The following is a 25,626-nucleotide window of genomic DNA, read 5'->3' as shown; positions in this document are numbered from 1 at the left end:
ATCAAGCTCTTTTATTAATGGTTTTCATTTTTGATCACATTGACCATTAAAATCATTTGATGAACCGATTAAATGGTGACACGTGACAAATCAGGTTCAATCTTATATTTTTCTCATAAAATTTATAACAAATTAAAAATATTAAAATTTATAATAAATTATAAAATTTTATAAAATTAGTAAAACATATTTAAAATTTTATAATGACTTATAAAAACTTATAAATAATATAAAAATATCTAACAAATTATAAAATTTATAAAAAAAGTCATTTAAACCCTTAAAATCATAATTAACACATGACATCAGACCATCTGCTGGATAATGGGAATAGTTGTTAAATCGTTAGGGTCATTTCATGTTGAAGAAAATGTTCTCCATCTTTCACAAATAAAGCGATAATTGTACGACCCTCTCCTTTTATTGATAAATTAATTTTTCAAATTTTTATCTCTAATTTTTTAAGTATAGTGCAATAGTTTGAATCTTAAAATTTGAAATTTGTTTGCTAAGTATTGTATGATATAAATCATTTTTTTGTATAGTTAGATACTGTCAAACCAAAATTTCATTATGCATTGGTTACAAATATTAGCATGTGTCAGCATGAATATTCTAACTAAGGTTTTCAAAACTAGACCAATGGTCAAATCAGTCAAGCCACTATTTGATGGTTTGATCGGTTCGTCTTGTTTAATTATAAAAATTATTAAAAATATTAAAAATAAAAATTTTGGTTCAATCGATCCGTACCAATTCTTGGGTTCAACCAATCTAATGGCTTTTTTCGGACAAGTACCCTTGCAGAGTCTTGATCCGATCAACAGATCCGGTCCAATTCAAACAACATTAGTTCTGACAACTATACCAATTATCCAACCGTTGGTTTAATGTCACATATTCACTTTGATTTTAGGAGTTTAGTTTCCAAAATAAGCAACCAATAAATGAATTTTTATATATTTTTAATATTTTATAATTTTATTAAAAATTGGGATTATTTATAATTTATTAGAATTTTTTATAAGTTTTTATAAAATTTATAAGCTTTTATGAATTTTTTATAATTTTTATAAGTTTATAGAAAGTTTTAAATATTTTAAATATGTTTTATATTATTTTATAATATATTAGAATTTTTTATAATATATATAAGTTTTTTTTTGAATTTTTTATAATTTACAAGTTTATATAAAATTTTGATTTTTGATATTTTTAATTTGATTTTCATGCTTTCTTTTTATAATTTTTATAATATTTTTGTTCTTTTTATACTTTTTATGGATTGGGTTTTCAATTAATTTTGACCATCCACATAGTCAAAAGACGAAAATCAATAATAAAGGGGTTTAATTAATTTTTTTATTAACAGTAGGGCTAATCTTGTATATCCATAAAGCTATATAAAAATATATAATTAAAATATAAATATAAATACACTCTGACTAATATATATATATATTTCAATTATAAAAGCTATCCAAAGGGATAGCTTGATTGAAAGTTGGACATGGCTAAATTTCTTAGCCAACACAGGTTTTTAAATGATTTTAAGAAAATAATTATGGTAAGGTGCAATTAAATATTTAAAGAGTTTTCCTTTTTAAAAGTTAAAAATGAAATATCTAAAGTAATTTTTTTATAATTTAAAAAGATATAATGGTATATTTGTTATGAATATCTTTTAACTAGATGTCTATCATAATTAAGATAAAGTTTTAATATACTTTAGATTCTAATAGTTGTTAGAATTAGCTCTCTACTTCTTTTATACTTTTTATGCTAATAAATAGAGATTCTGATGAAGCATTATAATCATCTTTTTTTATCAATAAAGTACATTTTCTATTGCTTTCATATTTTTTTGTTCTTTATTTTCTCCATCTCTCTTTTAAAATCTTTCAAAGTCGTCCCTCAAATGCAATTCCTCTTTCATCTTAAACTTTCACCCTTACAACTTCACCTTCAAGATGTTGAAAGATTCAATCTCATAATGGATCATGGTGATGATAATGATGTTAAAGATTTTCAACTATATTTTATTTGTTATATCATGTTTATTATAATTGGAGACTAATCATGACTTCATGAATAGATATATTTTAATTTGAAATCCACGCATGTTTTGCGATGGTGATTATGAAATAAAGAATCAATAGAGACATTTAGAAGTCTGTCCTACCAGATTTGCTGCATTCCTTGAAGTGAATGCAAACATAAAGAAAATTAAAAATATAATCATGGACCACTAAAAGTGGAAACATAGTAATAAATAAGAGAACAATGAGAGTTTTCAAGATAACTCTTTAAAGGATAAAGACAACTTATGTTATCAATGTGATATGAAAGATTATTGGCCACATATGTGGCATATGCCTAAATATTTTGTTTCTGTTAATATTCTTTGAGGAAGGATATGAGAATATAGTAATAAATTCTATCATTATAAATAGAAAGTATTTATCTTATTTGGTACTAAAACAAACAAATATTATTCTAATATTTGATAGTACAAAATTAGTCTAAAGCTCTAGAAGAGCTAATATATTAATATCTTGTGATGATTAATCCATTGGTTTTCAAATATATTTATAATGGATCTTATATTGAGATTGTGAATGAGGAAAATATTATATTTCATATGAATCACTATTTCTATAAATATTTATTTTGAAAGGATGAAAAAGAGAGGATTGTGTTATTAATTTATATTTATTTTATAATCTTTGTGATATTCTTTTATCATCATCCTCATTAAGGGGTGGAAGCAAAATATTTAACTGTGAAAGATCTATTTATAAGCAATTAAATATGATAATTCTATCTAAAACTCGTTATGGTTGGATGCACCTAAAGTTAAAATTTTTTTATTATAGATATTTGAATATTTTGGCATATTCCCTAAAGCGAATATTGCATATAATTGTTTGGAAATTATATATATTTTGTTGACTTAGTGATATTATAACATTCACATTGATTTAGACATTTCCACTAGTAAATGTCACAATAGCACTTATATGTGGATACAAAGTAAAAAGAATAATAGTAAAATTATTAATTTGTTACAATTTAGTACAATTGAAACACATGTTAAAGTAAACCAGAAGTTTACTGATACAAATGCATTTACTACTTGGTGTGACCAATTAGACCATCCTAGGTCATATATAATGCGAAAATTAATTAAGAATTCATATAGACATTCATTAAAGAATCAGAAGATTCTTTAATTTAAAAGAAGTCTCATAGTTGCTTGTTCTCAATAAAAAATAATTATTAGAAACTCACTAGCTAAAGTTAAGATTTAATTTCTTGCATTTCTGAAACGAATATGGGTCCATTCATCCACCATGTGGATAGTTTTGATATTATATGATTTTGGTAGATGCATCTACAAAATAATCACATATGTGTTATCAATTTGCAATTTGTCATTTGCAAGATTGTTTGTTTAAATAATTAATTTCAGATCATGCAATTAAGACAATTCATCTTTCTAATACCGATGAGTTTATATCTCAATATTTTATTGATTGAGTTGGAAAAACTTTTGTAAAAGTTTGCGTATAATGGTTTAGAGAAATTATTGATTGAACACCTCTGATTAATGCCTAAACTACTTATGAAAATTAAACTTCCTATTTCAACATGAAATTATGTTGATTTACATGTTGTACACACAAGCCAATCAGTTATAAATACTCCCCATTACAATTGGTTTTTGATCAAGAGCTAAACATTTCTCATCTTTGAATTTTTGTATTTGCATATATGTTCCAATTGCTCCACCACAATATAAAAAGATGAGTGAATACTCAAAGAAAGTTGAGAATATATATTAAGTACAAGTTTCTTTATATTATTAAATGTTTTGAATGTATTCGATATTCAATTATGACATGATTTGTGATTACAATTTTGATTCGATAGTTTTCTCGACATTAGGGGGAGAGAAATAATAACTTGTAATAAGTTAGAGGGAGAGTAATTTGAACCAGAAGTTCAATAAGGAAAACTCATTACAAGTTAACTGTTAGATGTATTTCCCAACTTAATGAGAAAAACCAAGTGTTATATATCATCTAATATTTTAATTTGAATCAAAGTCCCAATAGGACAATCAGTTAGAATAAATAATAGATTGATCGGTTCCAAAGATGAAAATTCTTCTAGATGGTCATATAGTGGAGGCGAGTGCTCCAAAAGAGACCTAAGACATAACTAATAAGTAAAACTTCAAAAGAGATTCAGGTACCTGAAACTGAATTTTAAAATAATGAAAATAAGATATCTCGATAAGTTACGTCAATTCGAGAAAATGTGAAACCGAATAATAAATGTGATTAACAATGATTTGCATGCAATGTTATTATTGAAATAATGAAATAAAAGAAAGATCTTGAACTAATCTATTGAGAAATATAGATATGGAATAAATTGATCAAAATAGAAAGACGCAACTCAAGTACAATTAAATTCGTGGAGGTTTTAGACCAGTAGTCTAAATATCTAAAGGTATAAAGCCAGTGAGGGTGCAATTGAAATAGTTTTGCAAAAGCGAAATAAAAATATGAAGTTTTTCGCTTAGTCCTAGCATTGATTATGAAAAGATATAATATTTTTTTTGTGGTGGATGCAATAACCTTTATATATATTATTAAATTAACAATTCATAAAAGATTTAACTTGGTCTAATGGTTATTGTTACAACCTTTTATGAATCACTATATAGTAAAGTTTATATTAAAATCCTTAAAGAATTTAGGATGCTAGAAGCATATTAAAATTCTCGAGAAATTGTTCATTTATATGAATTGAAATAATTTGAACATATGTGATAAATTTGACTTAGTGAATAGTAGTTGAAGGAGGATTATAAAATTATCCAAAATACCTATTTGTGTTTTTATAAAAGAATCATGATTAAAGGTTGTTATGATTATTGTTGAATATCCTGAAGAAATCAAAATATATTTCCCCAAATTTCCCTCACTCATGACTTTTAAAAGAATGGTAATATAAATGCTTAGCAAATACATTCAAATAGTCATTTGAAAAATTAGTATTCAAGATTGAATATGTAGAATATGAGAAAATATATGATGTTTTCATGAGGGGTAGTAAATACGCGTTACACTCTTTTTCCCTTAATCGAGGTTTTGTCTCATTGGGTTTTCCTAGTAAGGTTTTTAATGAGGCAGCATATTATGCGTATTATAGATTGTGTATTCTTTTTCCTTCATTAGGTTTTTATCTCATAGGATTTTTCTTAATAAGGTTTTAACTATGCACATTATCTATCAATGGACATTCAAGGGGAAGTAGTATTATGAATATGTTATTAAGTGGATGTCCATCATGATTAAGATAAAGTTTTAATGCACTTTAAATTTTAATAGTTATTAGAATTAGATCTTTACTTCTTTTATACTTCTTATGCCTATAAATAGAGACTCTGATGAAGCATTGTAATCATCCATTTTGATCAATAAAGTACATTCTGTATTGCTTTCATATTTTCTTTGTTCTTTATTCTCTACATCTCTATTTATTTTATAACAAGATTTAGTTTTTAATATTTATATTTTTGTAAATATGGTTTTTTTTAGTTAAATTTGATCTCTTAATATTTTTAAAAAAGACGAAATTGACCAGCAACCTTTTAAAATGAGCCTAATTGCTTTTTTTAACAAAAATACTTACTAAATAATTTTTTTTTAAATGTGATAACCCGCATGGTAATCCACATGTAGTTCGTGCTAATTTTTTTGAATATTTATGAACTTTATATAATTTTTTGAACTGTGAATTGTGATTTTTTTAAATACTTTTATAATTTTTAAATTAATTATTAATGTGGCATACAGATAAATAATGTTGTGTTAGCATGAAGTAGATGTGGACTACCACGTGAATTGTCATGCCAACATTGTTATCAATTAATATTTTAGCTAGAATTTTTGTTAAAAATAATTTGACTCTTTTTGATATATTAATAGCCAAATTTAGTTAAAAAAATTAAGTGTCAAATTGACAAAAGGAATTTAAAAATAATGTGTTTTAAGTTCAAATCCTACCATAGTAAAATTTTATAAAAAAAGGAATATAGAAACACAAAAAAATGCCTTTGTTTTAGTATTTTTTTTATTTTGTAAAAGTTTAAATAATTGTATAAATACACAAACCATTGATAACAAATAAATTTAAACATTTTCTTTAAAAAAAAGTCAAATTTTGGGTAAAAGTAACATGAAGGTCCCTGTATTAGGAGTCATATTATATTTTTTCCCCTTTACTCAAAAAATAGACAAATTAATCCATATACGTTAGATTAAAGAGAAAACTAGTCATTTCTGTTAAAAATCTATTTCTACTATTAAAAACTGATATGGCTAACAAAGTAACCAAAAAGTTACACATGGCGTGCCATGTGTACCTTATTTTGGTGTACAAGGACCATATTTTAACAGTAAAAATAGATAAAATTTTTAACAGAAGGACTAGTATGCTTTTTAATTTAATGTCAAGCACTAATTTGCCTATTTTTTAGTAGAGAAGCAAAATGCAATTCGACTCCTAATACAAGGGCATCTATAGTACTTTTATCTCAAATTTTGCTATTAGTTTTTATACTATGCGTAGATTGCAGGTTTAGTCTTTATATTCTAATTTGGTCATTTTTAATCTATTTATTCTTTAAAATTTGAAAATTTAATCATAACCCAAACAATGGCCATTAAATTGGCTAAATTAGCCAAAAATGTTGAAAAAAATAATTTTCAAAATAACACAAATGGTCGTTATGCAATCACGGGTTAAAGCATAACTCGGGGGTCAGTTGATAGTCATTATGCAGTCACCAGTTCAAGCTTTTCGCATACTTGGAGATGATGTGTAACCTTCCAAACCTGGCCTAGTCGTTATGACCGAATTTAGAAAGCCACATTGGCCATCAAAATGACCCAGAAAATTTTTCGTAGTTTTCAAACATACTTTTTAAACCATTTGCGTAAATCCTTCAAAATTAGTGAAATCGAATGTTCAACTTAATTTCTCAAAAACATGAGAAATTTTAGAAATCAATGATTTCGGTATTTTGTAAAAGTTTGATCACTATTAATAACTTTCATAATTTCAATCATATTTCAAAATCATTCATTTATTTATTCAAAACTGGGAATTTGGTTATTCGTCATTATTTCGAAAAAACATATTAACTTCATAAATCAAATGTTTTTAAAATCTCATTTGTAAACATTAATAATTTTGAAAACTAAGTCTAATTTTATTAAAAACTCATTTCTCATAATTGGAATGGAAAAATGTAATATTGACAGATTTTTATAAAAATCTAAATGAATTTTTTTACTAAAACCATATTTTGTTAAAAATCAATATTTCATGTAGATTTGATAAAACATCAATAGATAATTTAAACCTAAAAAAAAAGGTCATATATTTGTCTAAAACTTAATTTCGTTGTTGCAGCAGAAAAGAGTATTTTTGGCAGGTTTTAATAAAAACCAAGTTTCATGCATAATCTTATTAAACACTAATTTATGCAGTTATTAAAACTTAATGTCATGCAATCAAATCATGCAGAACAGAATAAAAATTTCCAAAGTAATGTCCCATGCCACAATCCATAAACAAACTTATTACAGTCCCAAAGTAAGTATTAAACTTAATTTAAAATACTTATGTATGAAAACATCCGAGAAACTCCTCCGATAGTTGTATCCAGGTCCTAACCTTGTGGTTTATTTGAAAAGTAGGAAAATTTAAAGGGATGTGTCACACCCATAACTCTATTTCATCATCGGATTTAAGGTTACAGCATATTATCGTACTTTACAGAACAACCTAAAACAAATAGAATCAAGTTGTCAAATTAATTAATAGAATTTCTTAATAATTCAAATCGAAGCAATGCATGCATTTACAGGCATTAAATCGAGCCTACGATGCCTTAAAATTAATTTAGAAACAATTAGGGACCAATTCGAAACAAATTAGAAAGTTCAGGGAAAATTAAAAATTTTCAAAACAGGGGTCACACGTGTGGCCAAGTTGTGTGACACAGCACAGGCCGTGTGGTGCAGGAACATGGTCGTGTAGCCAACCATGTGATAGACCATGTACCTTTTGAAATAAATCCACACGGTCATGTTGCAGGCCGTATGCTAGCCCGTTTAGCATTCGAAATACCCTCACATGGTCGTGTTGCAGACCGAGTGTCAGCCCGTGTGAAAACTGCACCTAACATGTTCAGGGCACACACCCGTGTGTAAAATACGACTGTGTGATGACCAGTGTCTCAGGCTATTTGTACCCAAAAATGACCCAAAACATACTTAATTCACACCCAAATGCTTAGGCACCTAAACCAATTCTCAACACATAATTATAAGACTTTAAAATGCAATTTCATGACACCCAAAACATGCCAAAACAATCATCCTAAAGTCTAACCAATGTGTCATCAATGACACAATATTTCAAGTATTTACACAATTCATTTTCTTAATTAAGTATACAAGCTACAAGCACATTAAACTAACTTATTTTCTATCCAAAAATGTTATACGAAAATTCAAGCCAAACTTACCATCTTATGCTTGACCTCTAATGCTGTACCATAGCATCAAATATGCACATCTCACTTAATTACTTATATCACATCATCATATGCACATTAACGACAACACCAACAAGTACTTATAAACATTTACAAACTAATCAATTTCTCCTATTACATGCCATATAAGCCAAATAGAATTCAAAATCTACCAAAAGATCCCTGGATAGTGTGATTCTTTGAGTTGATTCGACTGCCTGATTATCCACAAGACATTATCTACAAGGAAGCAAGACAAACACAAGAGCAAGCTTTTATAAAGCTTAGTAAGTTCATAGATAAAACGATAATCTTTCGAATTTAAACACAATAAATCAAATGACAAGATTAAAGAGTAAAGTTCCTGTCACAAGGTTATTAGCAGAATTTCTGTCAATCACAGCTCACAATAGGTGAGTATTGCACACTACAACAATTAAAATCATATTCCAAGTTATCGTTTAGTAAGATCTCCAATCACCAATATCCAGTACGGATTATTATACCGACCAGAAGCCTACTAGGGCATTAAGCCCGACAATTACACCGGCACGAAGCCTGCTAGGCATTAAGCCCGATAGATACACCAGTACGAAGCCTGCTAGGCACAAGGCTCGATACATTACAGTACACCGGCATAAAACCTGCTAGGCATAAGGCCCAATACATTACAGTACACTGGTATAAAGCCTGGTAGGCACAAAGAGCTAATTCAATACACTCAATACATTTCAATTTCACTATTGACCTTCGTTAAATCAAACATTCAGTAATCACGAAACACTACAATTACTAAAGTAAAACAAGTGTTAAGGAAATTATCTATAACATACTTATATAAATGAACTTACATGACTGATTTGCAATAATGGTTTAGAGTATCTCAATCAGTAATCGACATTACATCAATTCATTATTTCCATATTCAATTACACACATCAATACAATCCAACACTATGTAATTAGGTTCATATAATACATTTAAAAATGTACTAAAATTAAACAGAACAAACTTACCTGACTAAACTGTAACAATGACAAAAGTACAAGGATTATTCAATAACTTCTCTATGCCTCGATTTTCAACCCATTCTTGATCTAGAATAAAAATTTTATTTAATTAACTAATTCCATCATTAAAATTAATTATTTTTATGCAACTAAATCCTTTTAGACATTTTTATAAAATTTCCCCTAACATTTTACTTTTTATGCAAATTTAGTCCCTAAGTCCAAATTATGCAATTTAACCATTTTCAATTGAATTCAAGCTTAGTCAAAATTTTTGGGACCATATTACAACCCATATTTATTATTATTTCATATCAAGTCCTCATAATTTTATCCCTTTAACATTTTAGTCCTTTAACATTAAAATTAACAAAAACTACTTCACAAAATAATCCTATTTAACAACCAAGCTTAATAATTTTTCAATAAACTTAAAGAAAAGCTCAAACTCATTAATGGCATAATCCAAAACATTTTACATTTTTACAAATTAGTCCTCGGGTTAGCTAGATTAAACTAATATGAGCTCAAAAACATAAAAATTGCTAAAAACAAACAAGATTTACTCACCAAATCGAGGAACTAAATCTTGGTCGAAGCTCCCAAGCCTTAAAAATGGAGTATTGGCTTCCTCTAGAAGAAACTAGGAGAAAGACAACTCAATTCATATCTTTTTATGTATTATAATACATTATATATTTACCTTTTTAAAACAAATAAAATCTCATAATTTCAAGCCCATTACCGTCCACTTGATACACACATGGTATATTTACTTATTAGATCCCTTAATTTACCTTCAAATTTTCATTAAGTACCTTCAATTAATATAATAAACTTTTGCAATTTTTACGATTTAGTTATTTTTAGTTAATTAACTATCTAAATGATAAAATTTCATAACTAAATTTTAAAACGACACTAATGACCTCGTAAATATTAATTATTTAATATTTATGAACCAACACATTAGAGTTATAGCACCGAAACCACCATTTCCAACAATACCAAAAAATGGACTAATTAGTAAATCCTTAATTAATTAGGATTTAAGTGCAATTTACCCCAATCTAGAGAATTCCACATCATTCCTACCATTTGGCCGTTTAAGGAGGGTCTGATTACCCAATTGGTCCTTCAATTATTTTAAGTTCCAACTAAACAAACTTTATTTCAATTTAATCTTAAACTAATTAGGACTTAATGAATAAATAACCCGAAAGTTAGTAGATTTAATCATGTCATCACCGCTTGGACTTTTTGACCAATGTTTAACCACCATTTTGGTCCCTATAGTATTTTAAATCTATAGTAATTCACTTTTACCTCTTTTACAATTTAATCCTTTTACCTTAATTTACTATCGAATCACTAAAAATTTTCGGATCAGACTTTAATACACCTATGGTGCGATTCTATAAATATTTAATAAAAATATTTACAACCATAAATTATGGAAACAAGGTCCCAATACCTCATTTTTATAAACCACTTGACTTTTGAACTGAACCACTTATACTAACTTTTAATTCAATTAGTTAAAATTCCTCAAGTCCAAATTCAATCTAAAAATTATTATTGCCTCATATAATTTAAATACTAACTATACAAATTTACTTGTCAAATTTGTGGTCCCGAAACCACTGAAAAGCAAGCTATTACAGGATGAGCTTTTAAAGCCCGCTGTGAATTTAACATAAAAGAGAACAGTATTTAAGCCATACATTTCATGAATATAGCAACACTTATATTCATCATCATCTCACATATATCAAGGTGCATGAGAAAGTCAACGTAGAGCTTTTTTTAGAAATCAATGCAAGTTTTTCAAAAACATTCCTACCCATCTCCATTACACACTAATAAAGAGTTCCCCAAAACTCGTCCATCCAATAACACACCACGTTGTGACCAAGCCACTCAATATCGCAGTGAAGCTTCATTGTTGTGGTCAAGCCACTCAATAATGTTGTGGACAAGCCACTCAATAGTGTTGTGGCCAAGCCACTCAATAACGTTGTGGTCAAGCCGCCTAATATTGCAGTAAAACTGTCAGAGTCTTCTTCCTTTCATAATCATCCTAACCCCATGCATGTGATATGACATATGAGTAATATTTTCAATGACATGTTAACATGTAAATCGAATTTATAATCAACATAGTCGGCATGCTTAACATGCAAATTAGATTTATAATTAATACAATTGACATGCTTAAGATGCGAATCATATCTCAATTATCACAATAGTGGCATGATTTATATATGTCATGCATAACCAATATTTCCATAAAACCACATATGATAAGAGTTGGTAAGTATACATAATTTAACAATAATCATCAAGTCACATCAATTATAACATACATTCACAAAATAATCAATTCGAGGTACTTATTTGTATTTTCCTCCTTATTACAGATTTAGCATATCTTTATGAATACATAAGGTATTCTCAATATTTCACATTATGGAGCTCTTATCAAGTTTTCAATCTTAAATAAATATGTATATAATATTTGACGATAAGTCCATATGCAAATTTTCTAATAAGTTTAATCCACACCTGATGATTAGCCTTTCCACTAGATCTAAACTCTAATATTTAGTGATGGAACAAAAAGACAGATCCCCCACTTAATCTAATTTAAAAGATGATTTATTAAAGAAATTCAATTATTAGTTTTGGCTATGAATTCAATCTCTAACTCTTAAGAGTTTAAGTAAACAACTTACTATTGTTTCATTTTTATGAAGAAACCTAGTTGGTTTCTTATGGGTGTAGAGAATCCGAAAAATCAAATCAACTCTTCAAAAATAATTACTTAAAAATCAGCCCTTATACACGGTTATAAGTAATGGAGAAATTGATATGGTTTTTCCCCATAGATACTTACATTACTAAAATTAAGTTGGAGAGATCAACAATCGTTGGAATAATAGTTCGATAGAGGTGATTTATTGTAGCACCCCAAACTCGGCCCAGACGTTATGGCCGGATCCGACATGCCGCATCGAAACGTTCAAAACATTTTATATTGTTGATCCAGAAAAACCTACTTAGTGTTTTAAAAGATAATTTCATTATAGGTTAAAGTGAATGGAAGCTGTGCACCAGGTAGGAAACCGGAAAAGAGGTGGTGAGTCCATCGGACTGCTTAAGTACCAAGCTCCCTCCGGATCCAATCCTAGACATGCATACCACCATTGCCACACCTTAACGTCATGGATATTTCTAGGAAACCGATTTGATTAAGTCATTTTTAGGAAAAGTGATTAATTTTGGAAAATACTTTCATTGCGGAAGCTTTGCCTGTTGTCGTGTTATTTTGAAATCAATTGTTGTTTTTGAAAACGCGCCCTAAAGCTATCCAATTTCAACAGTTAAAATAAGTAATACCTATCTTAGTAATAAATATTAAAACCATCAAAAATAATTAAGCGGCCTTATTACATTTAAAAACCCAAAACTTCAAACGTAAATAAAAGGATGTCCAATTCACCAGAAGAAAATCAAACTTTCAGAACGGGTGGCCACTCCGAATTCCCCCACAGCTCCAAGCCCACTATGGTTGGAGATTTCCTGCGTGGATGAAAATAAAAGGAGTGAGTTTGGGGAAACTCAGTGTGTAAGGAAAACCCATTCAAAGCCCAAGTCAGCTCAAGCCTATTGGGCCTAAGCCCATTCAGGTAACAGTGGTACTGGACCAGAGCCCTTTTTAGATTACAATAAACTGGGCCTTAGCCCCTTATTCAGATAACAGTATGGCCCTTAGGCCCATTTCAAAATACATGCAACATCAATAACATATGCAAGCCCATTTGGGGAGACTACTCAACCCACCAACCACTACACTCCACCCGTACCAGCCATACACTCCATGTGGGGAATAGCTCAACCCACCCAGCCCAACACTCCACAGTTGTAGCCTTGCTGCTCAGTTAACAGTAAATTGAGGCAAAGCCTCCAGTACGTGGAGAAGCCACTTTCAGTACTTCCTCCGTCAATATCCTAGTCCCATGCATCAGATAATAACAACATGGCATGCAGTAAATAACAACAGTCAAACATGCATTTAGGTCAATTTAACCCTAGGGGTATTTCGGTAATTTATCTCCTAGGGGTAAAACTGTAAATTTTCCACTTTTAAAGGTATTTCAGTAATTTATCTATTTTAGGGTTTTTCATGCATATTCCTACCTTTCACGTACTAATAGAATCACTACCAAGGGTTCTTACCGAATTGGGCCCGTTGGCCCATCATTCCAGTTTTGGCCCATTAAGCCCAAAAATATCGAGAGCACAGAATTCATGCACTTTGGAGTCCAAACATTGCAGCTTACCAAAAACATTAATCGATTTACCTCACGAGCATTCGCACACTCGCAAATCTACAAAATACCGGTTTTTGGCATTTCGGCTTTTCGGCTTTTGCCGATCTAGACTAAGAAAGAGGGTGTTAGTTACACACCTGTTTGCGACGATATGCTGACGAGATCCACACGAACCGCCTACAATTGGATTACTAACACGTTAATCTAACTATTCAAATACAAACTACTTATTAACCCCTTACGATATTCGACCAACCACACCTACAGATCAGAGTAACCTTATAAGAAATCAATAAGCAACTCATTAACAAATTTTTGTCAGTGTTTACCACATAATCATAATTTCACTGCAAGCTGTCTTCCTGCGCAACAGTCACTAAATCATTTATAACTGGAGCTACGAAACTCCAAATCAAGTTCCGTTAATTTTCCCTGAAAATAGACTCATATATCTTCTATCCATAAAATCTTCAGAATTTTTAGTATGACTAATCAATACCAGATTTTTCTTAAAGTTTCCCATGTTTTACTGTTTGACTAATCTGACCACTCTTTATTACGAATCAAATTTCTCATTGTACAGAATTTAAAATATGTTCTCGTTTATTTCATTTGAAACTAGACTCAACAAGATTTAATTACATAATTTATTCAGCTTCTAATTCATCTCCCACAATTTATGGTGATTTTCCAAAGTCACGTTACTGCTGCTGTCCCAAGCAGATTTATTACCAAATCACTCTTTCACACCTAACTTGCATGCTTGTTATTTAAACATGTATATCACCAACCAATCATCACATATCTATGATTTTACTTAAGTATAATCTCCATTTCATCATTTTAAAGCACAACATGTTAGCCGATTTTTCCCATTAGCATCTAAGGCACATGCATGCTCATTTGTTTGGCTCAACTTCACCTATCTTCCATTTTTCATCAAAAAAACATGAAACAACAACCATTTCCTTCATTTTAATTCATGACTAAATGCTCACAACACAACTAAAAACCAAATATGCTTCAAGAGTTAAGGTAGAATCAAGAAGAACTCATGAACATCAAGATAGAAGCAAACTACCATGAACTTACCTTCAATTTTCTTCCCCAAGTGACCGAACATTCAAGAGCTTTCTCCTCTCCTTTCTCTTCTCTAACTTTCGGCTATGATGAACAAAGATGGACAAAAACTTTGTTCTTTTCACCCCTTTTCTTTTAATAAAAATTCATATTTCATTCATTTAATTCTTTAATACAAAAGACATGAAATGCCCATCATGGAACATTACCTAAACCATTATCATGGAACATTTACCTAACCCATTATCATGGAATATTTACCTAATCTATTATCATGGAACATTTACCTAACCCATTATCAATTTGTACCATGAATTATGGATATAAAGTGCTCATATTGTCTACAACAACATGATGGCTGGCCACTTCATGTAAAATGGGAGGTTTGTCATGCAAATCCTCCTATTTTGCACTCCTATTTATTTGGCCACTTCAATTTAACCTATAGCATTTTCAAACATTTTCACATAGGTCCTATTTCATAATTTCACCCCTTTTTTCTTATGGAACAAAAATTAACTAAAATTGTCGGGTTCTATCTTAAGCTTGGGCCTTCTAGAGGCCCACTAACATAATTAAACCTATGCCAACATTCACAGAATTCCCGAAAATTGGGGCGTTACATTTATCTAAGGAGGAGTTCAAGATCCAAATAAAAAAGAGAATAAATTAGAACATATAAATATTGTATAAACTTAAGAGATGAGGATTAGTAGATCAATTATCACTAAAAATATGAAGAGAAAATGAAAAATGGTGATTAACGATGGTGGTGGTATGGTTGTGGCACGGGGTGGTGCGGCGGTGGTGAAGTGTGGAGGAGGCATGGAAGAGAGGGGAACCCTTTGTGATGTTGTGGTGGTGGTTAGGTGAGAATATGGTGGTCGATGGTGTTTTGGTGGCAAATAGTAAAAATATGGTGGTTGAAAGTGGAGGAAAAAGAGAGAAAATATGAGAGAAAAGTGAAATGAAAAATAAATGGGAGTTTAGGAGTGTCTAGGTGCATAGGACGACAATGGTATGGTAAGGGAGGGAAAATGGAAACAATGGGGGACAAGGGCAAGAAAAGTGGGTTAAGCGACTGAAAGGGGAGCTATTCGGGAAGGTTGATAGATAAAAGAGGTAAGAATCTTCCCTTGCATGGTAACTAAGAGTGGACGGTAATGGAAACTTTGACTAAGGTTTTATGAGCAAAAAATTTAATAAAAATAATGAGGATATGAGGAATTTATTATAGGACCTAATGGAATCTAATTATGCTCTTAACTACTAGGCCAACACACTTGCTTATTAACACTTCTACAACATTTATTTAAAAACATGGTGTAGCATTTACGAAGGTTTGAAGCAAATTTGTACTAAATAGTAAATAATGTGAGGGAAGGAATTCAGACTCAGGTCTTCAAGGACAACTCCACCACTACTTAATCATTAGACTTGATACCTATTTATTATCAAAATACACAAAGGTCATCTTAAAAAATTTCAGGTGTGACCACTCTCGGTTCATTAACCCAATTTCTACTAACTCGGTTTTTGGGATGTTACATGATGCCTTATAAATACCATACACAAGTTTAAAGATCATAGGGAAAAACTAAGGGGCTTCCCAATATAATAAGCTTATTCTTTTTTTTTCCATTTCCATCGAAGCCAATATCGTTAACCTTCCTTCTTATCTGAAGCCTGAGACCGAATTAGATGCAAGAGAACTCTCAGAGGGGATCAATTGTGATGGTGTATTAAAGGTGAAACTCCTTACGGGACTACAATAGTTTTCGTTATTAAACACACTACAGCAAAACTAACTTTTAGCGATGTTTTTTAGGCCTTTAGCGGCGCTTTTAAGTGCCGCTAAAACTATTTGCGGCGTTTTTACAAGCGCCGCAAAAAACGCCGCTATTGCTAACGCCGCTAAAGTTTGCGGCATTTATTTGAAAAAACACCGCTAAAAGTCATGACCTTTAGTAGCGCTTTTCCTAAAAACGCCTCTAAAGACCATGACCTTTAGCGGCACTTTTTCTAAAAACGCCACTATATAACAAACCTTTAGCGATGCTTTTTTGACAAACGCCGCTAAAAAATATAAACTTTAAAAAATATATTTTAATTAAATAATATTTATTTTCTATGATAAATATTATATTATGTTTTATTTTGAAATTTGAACTTTAAACTATACATAATTTTAAAAAATCATTTATATGTAACTCAACAGAAATTATGTTCAAAGATTCGTTGTGTCACTAAACAAAGAAAAATGATTTACACAAATAAATAAAAGACAAGAGAAAATGAAGGTTCTAATGAGCAAACTATTTTATAAGGAATCAGAAAGAATAGTACAGGAAATTCTTAGTATCCTACTTGAAGAAAGCATCGAAAAATATAAAGAGGATGAGAATGAGTACAAGGAAGCATCTTTAAGTTGAACCATTCTTGATGTCAGGTTCCTTGCCTGTCTCAAGGAGAAAACACTTGCACACAACAAGGACATAATGTCCCTTTCTCCATTTGACTTAATCACCTACATTCTCTCATACCCTTTCTGCCAATAGCAATTGTTCAAGTTCTTCTCTTCTTCTCTCCATTTCCTGCATATAAATGTCCATGAGATTATGGTATTTGATGAGAAAATTAGTTCACAGCTGTGATACTTTCACAATATTGGCCTAAAATACCCTACAAATCAATACCATATTGCAAAATCTCCAATATTCTTATCATGTTAAGGTGTTTATTGATAAATTTCTTAAGAGAAATGTTAACCAATGCCGTGTAATTAATGCATCACTTTTTTCTTGAATTCAGTTAAAGTAAGCAATGTATTAAATGTTAGAAAATATCCTTAAAATGAACTGTTCAAGACTCCTGAAAGGTTGTGGGTTCAATATCTTAACAACAATCACTTGTAACGCACGACAAGAATGGGTTCTTAAAGTATATTTGTCAACTTAAGAACACTTGATTATAATGTGGTAGGAGAGGTTTGAATATAAAAAAAGAAGCATTCAGAGTATGACTAGGCCTCCAATTGATCAAACAAAAGAATACATAAATAAGAAATCATCAAGGCAAGATGTAGACCAAAAGGCCAGCTTTGAACAACTCTCATAGCTTACCTCCAGATCTTGAACTGCTTGTTCCCTTGTAATTTCCTTTTGCTGGCGAGAACATTAGAGAAAGCCAATGCATAAGATTCCCTGACAAATTTATTATCAGTACAATCAAGGAGTAAACATAAACTCAACTCAAAATCACAGTTCTGAAGCCTTTGCTCAATTCCACCCCAAACTATATTTTACCTCCTGTTGTTTAACGTTATATAGAAATTATTCTTTACTTCTAGTATCTAAAATTACAAGCACAAAAGGCAATATCAGGGTCTGATGAACAGTTAGCTTTGACTAAAAATACCAGTAAATCCAATAAGCCCTAATTATAAATCTAAAGATTTGAAATCTAACTTTGGAATAAATTAGAACACAAAACTAACAACAAAAAAACACAAAATAGACAAACAATCATGCAACAAAACTAGAGCAAATACAAGAATTTAAAAAAGAAAAAAAAAAGATGATAAATAGCAGCAAAGCTAAAAACAAGTAGCAAAGAAATGAAACAAATTAAAACATTATATCAGTTATTCAACGGTATTATTCGGTAGGATGTTCAAAACCAGAATCCACAATAGATCGAAACAGCTCCGGTTTCAGTAGAAAGTCTCTGAATCCCGAACTGTGAATTCCAACATACCCCCTACACCACATAAAAAAGAAATGAAACAAATTAAAATAAAATTGCTTTACACTAAAACTAGCAGATTATATTAGAACATTGTTTTCCTTAAAAATATTTACAATAAGTTAAAAGAAATATTTTAAAATTTGATTATGTATATAATTATATGTATTTGCTTTAATTATATGTCTTGAAATAAAGTTTGTATGCATAAATAACTCCTCATACACAAACTATTTCAATCAGCATAAATCAGATAATTTGTGGCTTCAACATGCTGACTTTACCATAATTTTGTCTAAAATTTACAATCTTTAACATGGCACATCACTAAATTTAAATAGTTGATTTCACAATCATTATATCTACATTTGGACCTTAATAAACCTAGAAATTATCCATGCCAAAACACATTTAATGTGTCCAAGAATCAGACAGTATAATGCAGCCATTAATCAAAACGAACTTTATTCAATCTATTCGAATTTGAACAACATAAGACATACTAGACTCTTCTACAAATGCTGGAAAACTTGTCCTTACCAGGCTGTTTGAACAGCATAAACAAGGTAAAATCATGAGATTTAATCCGGCTTTTACTCATTAATTTTTTTCAAAGTCGAACCGCATCTTTCATGTCCCAAAAATCATAAAATTCAACATGCAGTATCATAAAATCAGTTTGAGCTCCAACCTTTAAATTTTCAAAAGAATATCACATCAAAAATTGGATAGAAATAATATAAAATTTCTTAAAACAAATTCCATATGGACAAACTACATAGAATGTCCCTTCAACTAGCTAATGGTTACCTGTATCACTGCCACACCACCAGAAAATTTAGCAATCCTTTTGTTAAGTTTTTCCTTCTCATAATCCTGTTCTGCAGCCTGCTTAAAGTAATAATATAACTAATTGCATACTCAATGTCTGCCACGAATATTCATTGGTAATTCATTACTAAAAGTCATCATATGGTTAGGAAAGCTGGTGCAAAGTTTTCAAAGATTGAATTTCAAATGTTACCATGTTACCATGCAATCGGCCCAAAACTAAGCAATTCATGTCCCCAAGTTAGATGGATGTGGCCAATACATGACTATTTCAGCCCAAAACTCTCTTTCCCTTTTGTCTTTTACAGTTCATTTTTTTCATGAAATAGTTTTTGATGTCACGAATTTACGAACTAAAGTTTAAACAACTTTTTTCACTGATATCCAATATTGACTGTTAAATTGACTTAGATTTAAAGTATGTTCTTTTACCTATCAATGAATATTGATTTACTATACCAATCATTGAATTATTACTTGAAGCTTAATGGCAGAACTTTAAAAAAAAAAACTTAACAATCTAGTAACTTAAATAAAAAATTTTGTATAGTTCAGTGATAAAATTATATATGTTTTAATTTAGTGGTTAAAATAAAACTCAGTGTTGTATTTATAGAAAAAATTTATGATTATATTATACCAAATTTATATGGAGATTTTGTGACAAATAAATAGTGGATACTCTTGATAACATTAACATGTAGTTTGGCAAACACCTGAGGATATTGTTGTTAATACATTTTTCAAAAAAAAAATAGATATTTCTTAGTGCCGACTTTTAGATGCTTATATTTTGAAATATTAATAAAATTATAATTTAATTTTCAATATTCTTTAGTAATTATAATCCTGAGGTAGTTCAAAATCAGAGTATAATTTCAGGTCAAGTAATTATTAAAAAAATAATCAAATGAGTATATAAAATTACATACCTTCACGTTTGCATGCTTCCTCTTATTCTCTCCTCTTCAGACCTCACATAGAATATTTTCTTCCTCTTGATATCCCTTTCCTGCTTCCAGGCCTGAATAATTTTCTAACATGCGTGCCAACCTATTCTTCTTTTTCAAGTCCCCATCATGATGCTGCCTACTCAACTCAACTTCCAGCTACAACATAGAAAAACAGAATTACGAATGATTATATTAAAAAGGTTGACAATGGAAAAAATATAAAACAAAACAGAACCTCTCATAAAGAAAGACTGCGACATATAAACGCTGCTCTTCCCTTCAAGATATGGAAATGCAAATAAAGATAGAACATCTGTTGAGGCAGACTTAAGATAACAAATCAAAGTCTTTGATATGTTTATAAAACATGAAAGGTCATATGTTACAAGACCTGGAAAGAGAAGCACTAAAAACAAAGTTCTTCTTTCAACTGCAAAACAAGGAATTAAAATTTTACCTGTTGTTCACGTTCATGAAGCACCTTCTCTTCTAGCAGTCGTCGTTAAAAAGCGGCTTCAATCAAAGGTGCTGCTTCCTCTCTCTTAGCTCTTTCCATATGGTTCATTGTTTTCGCAACCTTTTGTAGTCTCTTCTCCTGTTCCTGCCTCTCCTTTAGCTGCTCACTCATCGCCTGCTCAAGCAAGGTTTGCTTTGTTAATTTCTCCTGGACACATGCATAGTCAGAACTCAAATAAAAAATAAAAATAAAGAACAGCTTATAGGAGTCGGAAACTTAATGAAAATAAATGGCTGTTCACCCCATCTAAAATTGGCTTCATTTTCCCTCTTTTCAAATGCTTTTCAGTTTCCTGTAGAAACGCCTGTGCTTCTTCAAACTCCTGCTCCTCTATTTCCTTACAGATTCTTTCAGCTCGCTGTTGCTCAAATACAGCAGCAAGCCTCTTTTTCAAGTGCCTATAAAATTCCTACCAAGCATGACAATCTAGAAAGAACTATTGATATGAACTCATGAGAGCAAGTTTTGATTAGGCTAGGGTTCAAGAGTCTTCACATTTATCTATTTTAACTATAACATTTAAGCTTTTATAGTTTAACTCAGGGACAATACCATTTCAAGAATTTATCATCACACTTATTCAAACTCAACATCTTTATTAAAAGGCAGACTCAACATACCAAACAGTTTAACCTCAAATTTGCATTGGTTCAGATGTCTTTACTCACATCTTTATTGACAGGTTTTATGGAGACTAATTGTTCTGCTTCAAAGGACAAATAGAAAGCACTCAATTTATCACGTAGACTACATTACTTCAAAGGACCCAGAATTGAATACAAATAGAATCGCATGAAATTCAAAGAAAACATACAGTAGAACCTTGGGGGGAACAAATAAGCAAGAGAACAGACACATATATACCATTGTTGGAGACTAATTGTTCTACTTCAAAGGTCTTGCACTGGGAAAGGGGGCGGCGGCCGCAAGTGCAGGTTTTGGAGTGGACCTAGAAGATGCTGATTTTGTTGAAATGTTGGAGAGCATCGACTGACACTTCTCCTGCTGCTTTTTAAATCTATCTAACTTTTCTTGTAATGCCATCACTCAAGTCCTTAACCTTCACAACTCTCAAGTCCCAGAGACAAAAAAGAAAGAAAAATCAAAGCTGAAAATCAGAAAAGCTTGTCAATAGAACTACCCAAAATCGCTGAATCTTAAGAATATTTCTTTACGTTTCCCAGCTTTTGAGGTTTTCTATCAAACTTTAATTTCGAGTTAAAACACTTTAAATCGCTGAATCTTAAAAAAATAACCTTGGTAGTTGGTAAGGGATTTCAACGAGCTTTCGGCTTCAATTTCCGTTTAGATGACTGTCCTTTGATAAAAGGTTGAGGAGAGAATGAGAGTCCTGTTAAATAATAAGCGAAAACGCAGAAGAAGAGGGAGTAACGAGCGGGTAACAAAAAATTGGGGATTCTGATTTTTCCTGTTTGCGGCGTTCCACTAAAAACGCCAGTATAGCTTAACTTTTCACAGTATAGTTTAAATTTTTGTGGCGTTTTGTCTAAAAACGCCACTATTGCTTAATTTTAATTTTTTTTTATTTTTAACATATTTTTTATTCTTTTTCTTTCAAAATTTTTAATATATTTTTGTGGCGTTTTGTCTAAAAACGCCACTATTGCTTAATTTTAAATTTTTTTATTTTTAACAAAAAATTAGGGATTTTGATTTTCCCTGTTTTGCTGTAGTGGTTTAATGTGTAATTGTAGACGTGAAATTCTAATTGTGGTTTAAATGTATAGTTAAAACTTTAATTTTGATTTAATCATACACATTTTAAAAAATAAATACATTAATTTATTTTTATATTGAATAAATATAAATATTTATGTATCCATGCAATATATAAATATAAAATGATGTTATATCAATAATTGTGTAAAAAAATGAAAAAAATGTGAAGACACAAATATATATTTTAAAAAGAAAATGAGTTACAATTAAAAAACGTGGAGACACAAATGAGTGCAGAGAATTTTCGTTCGTATAAATAAATATATTTTTAATTAATCAGTATAGATAAATATTAAAATAGTATAAACAAAAAACTATTAATAAAATTTAAAGGTAAACTTATCATTTAAAACGTTTTCCACAAATCCCTTCAATCTATTAAACAATATAACACCTTATTAATACATCAAAAATATTTTTTTATCAAAATCAAGATATCTATTATCGATAATAATAATTAATTATAGGGTTTAGGATTTAATTATTGAATATGATTCACTTGAGATTAACATACTATATATATACCCATGGCCATTAAACCTTAAACCATAAAACCCTAAATCATAGACCTTAAACCTTAAATATTAAACTGTAAACCAAAAAATAAATTTAATCAATATTAAGTATTGCTTCCATTATTTATTATGAACATAAGCTTTTACATTAATATATATGTATATACACATCAACATCCATGTGATGTTTTTAGGGGTTTAGGGTTTTAAAAGTTATAGTTTAGGATTTAGGGTTTTAAGGTTTAGAGGTTTAGTGTTTTAGGGGTTATAGATTAGTGTTCATGATTTTTTTGGGGTTTAAGGGGTTATATGACTTTTAGCGTCGTTTTATCAAAAGCGTCGCTAATGCTTCGACTTTTAGCGGCGTTTTACCAAAAGCGCCGCTATTGCTCTGTTTTTAGCGGCGTTTTAACAAAAAATGCCGCTATTGCACTGTTTTTAGCGGCGTTTTACTAAAAACGCCGCTATTACTCTGTGTTTTACAATTTTTGCGGCGTTTTATCAAAAAACGCCGCTAAAGCCCTATTTTCCTGTAGTGACAATTCATTAATAACTAGAACCGTTGTCGCGTCGACTCGAGTTTTGCCTCTACTCCGCCAAAACATCTGCTCTCCTCCTAAGAGTCCTTTTGCATCTAATTTGGTCTCGGGCTTTGGATAAGAAGGAAGGTTAAAGATACTGCCTTTAGAGAAGATGAAGAAAAAAGTTACGTTGATTATACCAGAAAGCCCCTTTGGTTTTCCAAAACTTGAACTCGTGGCTGCGTAACCACTGTTAGCTAGCTCTCAAGTTATACTCCAACTTGTGACTGCATAATGACTGTTGACTAGGACCTTTACATACACTTCAACTTATCACCTCAGAACCTAACTTCCATTGGATGAGCTTTGAAGGTAATAGTCCCATCCCGACACGACATATGAAATGTGTGCATCTCCGAGCATTTTCACATCCTTGGTAACTCAAATCTACCTTTAAGCTTTCACAGTATTTACCCTAAACTTTAAAATAGAAAAAAAATCTTAAATCTGTAAAAACCTTAAAAAATAAAAACATTCAAAACCCTAAAAACCAAAAAATCATAAAATCCCAAAGAACCTAAAAGACGTAAACCCAAAACCTCAAAACCTAAAAAATACCCAAACTCTAACCTTAAATAACCTAACCCTTAAAAAAAGCCCTAAAGAAAAAAATCGCCCAAGAAGAAGAAAGGAAAACACGTCCAGTTGGGCACGTTTTCTTGCCGACTGTGCAGAAAACACGTCTAGCAAAACGTGTTTTTACACACTCTCTCAAAAAACGACCTATTTTCCTAATAAAAAAAGACCTATTTTAAAAATTTATTTATTTTTAGCATTTTTGGCTAATATTCCCATTAAATTTGTTAAGTTAAATTTTACTATTTTCCAAAACCTTATGTGACAAACTTATTATCAAATGTGTATTGTCATACCAACTTGTTTATTTTCACATGAACTCGCAAAAGAGTCACATCATTTTAGTCAAATGTGAATACAAAAGGGCAAGCAAGGGCTCCCCTAAAGGAAAAAAGAAATTGCTTTTTAGTCACCTTATAAATTACAAAATTAGAAGCTTTTATATATATATATATGGTAAAATTACACTTTATCCAAAAAAATGAAAATATTTTTATTTAGTCCCTTCAAAATTGATGAAATTATAAGTTAATACAAGATAATTGATAAAATTACACTTTGATATATTAAAAAAATTATAATTCAATTCTAGACCCCTTAAAAAATTTCTAGATCCGCACTTGATTTTTAGTTAAAGTATTTAATGATAGTTGTTTGAGTTAAAATTGTATTAAAAAAATATAAGAACTACAAATATCAAAATTTTGAATTAAGACTATATCCACAACTTACACATATAGTACATGATTAGTATCAAAAGTTAACCTAATAAATTAAATTGCTAGCATTTGAGTTGGCACTAAAATTTTAAAATTTTTTAAAAAATAAAAAATAAAAATTTAGAAATTAATCCTTATACTTTTATTTCTAAAAATTTAACTTGTTTATTTTTTTAAATTTTAAAATTCAAGTTTAATTATTTTGTAAAATACATAAATTTATGACAAATAAAAACACTAAATCTTAAAAATAAATATATAAAAAGATTAAATCCAAAAATATACATAGTAAACAATCCTATTTAAAACATTCAATTATCCGCCGTCACCATTCCGAATATCATTCAAAACATTTGATCTTTCCAAATTATTATAAAAAATGGCTTCCCAATAAATATTATTTTT

General features: G+C 30.0%; 1 long non-coding RNA gene across 9 annotated transcripts; it reads right to left on the bottom strand.

Moving 5' to 3' along the window:
• Positions 1–17,340: 17,340 nt before the first annotated feature.
• LOC107896391 (uncharacterized) lies at positions 17,341–22,535 on the bottom strand. 9 transcript variants are annotated; one of them, XR_005902680.1, is made up of 9 exons: positions 22,347–22,500; positions 21,955–22,150; positions 21,332–21,488; positions 21,031–21,204; positions 20,809–20,850; positions 20,553–20,729; positions 19,600–19,677; positions 18,168–18,804; positions 17,341–17,639 (listed from the first exon to the last, which is right to left on the bottom strand). It is a non-coding gene; the product is annotated as an uncharacterized lncRNA (long non-coding RNA). The 9 variants fall into 9 exon arrangements; XR_001683731.2 differs by having other exon boundaries at positions 20,809–20,886; positions 21,955–22,198; positions 22,347–22,486; XR_001683729.2 differs by lacking the exon at positions 20,809–20,850 and having other exon boundaries at positions 21,955–22,198; positions 22,347–22,535.
• Between the last annotated feature and the right edge of the window lie 3,091 nt (positions 22,536–25,626).

The sequence above is a fragment of the Gossypium hirsutum genome, chromosome A10 (genome assembly GCF_007990345.1).
Source record: "Gossypium hirsutum isolate 1008001.06 chromosome A10, Gossypium_hirsutum_v2.1, whole genome shotgun sequence".
Classification (NCBI taxonomy): Eukaryota; Viridiplantae; Streptophyta; class Magnoliopsida; order Malvales; family Malvaceae; genus Gossypium; species Gossypium hirsutum.
The sequence above is the reverse complement of the archived record's forward strand: the minus strand, read 5'-3'. Positions and strand labels throughout refer to the sequence as shown.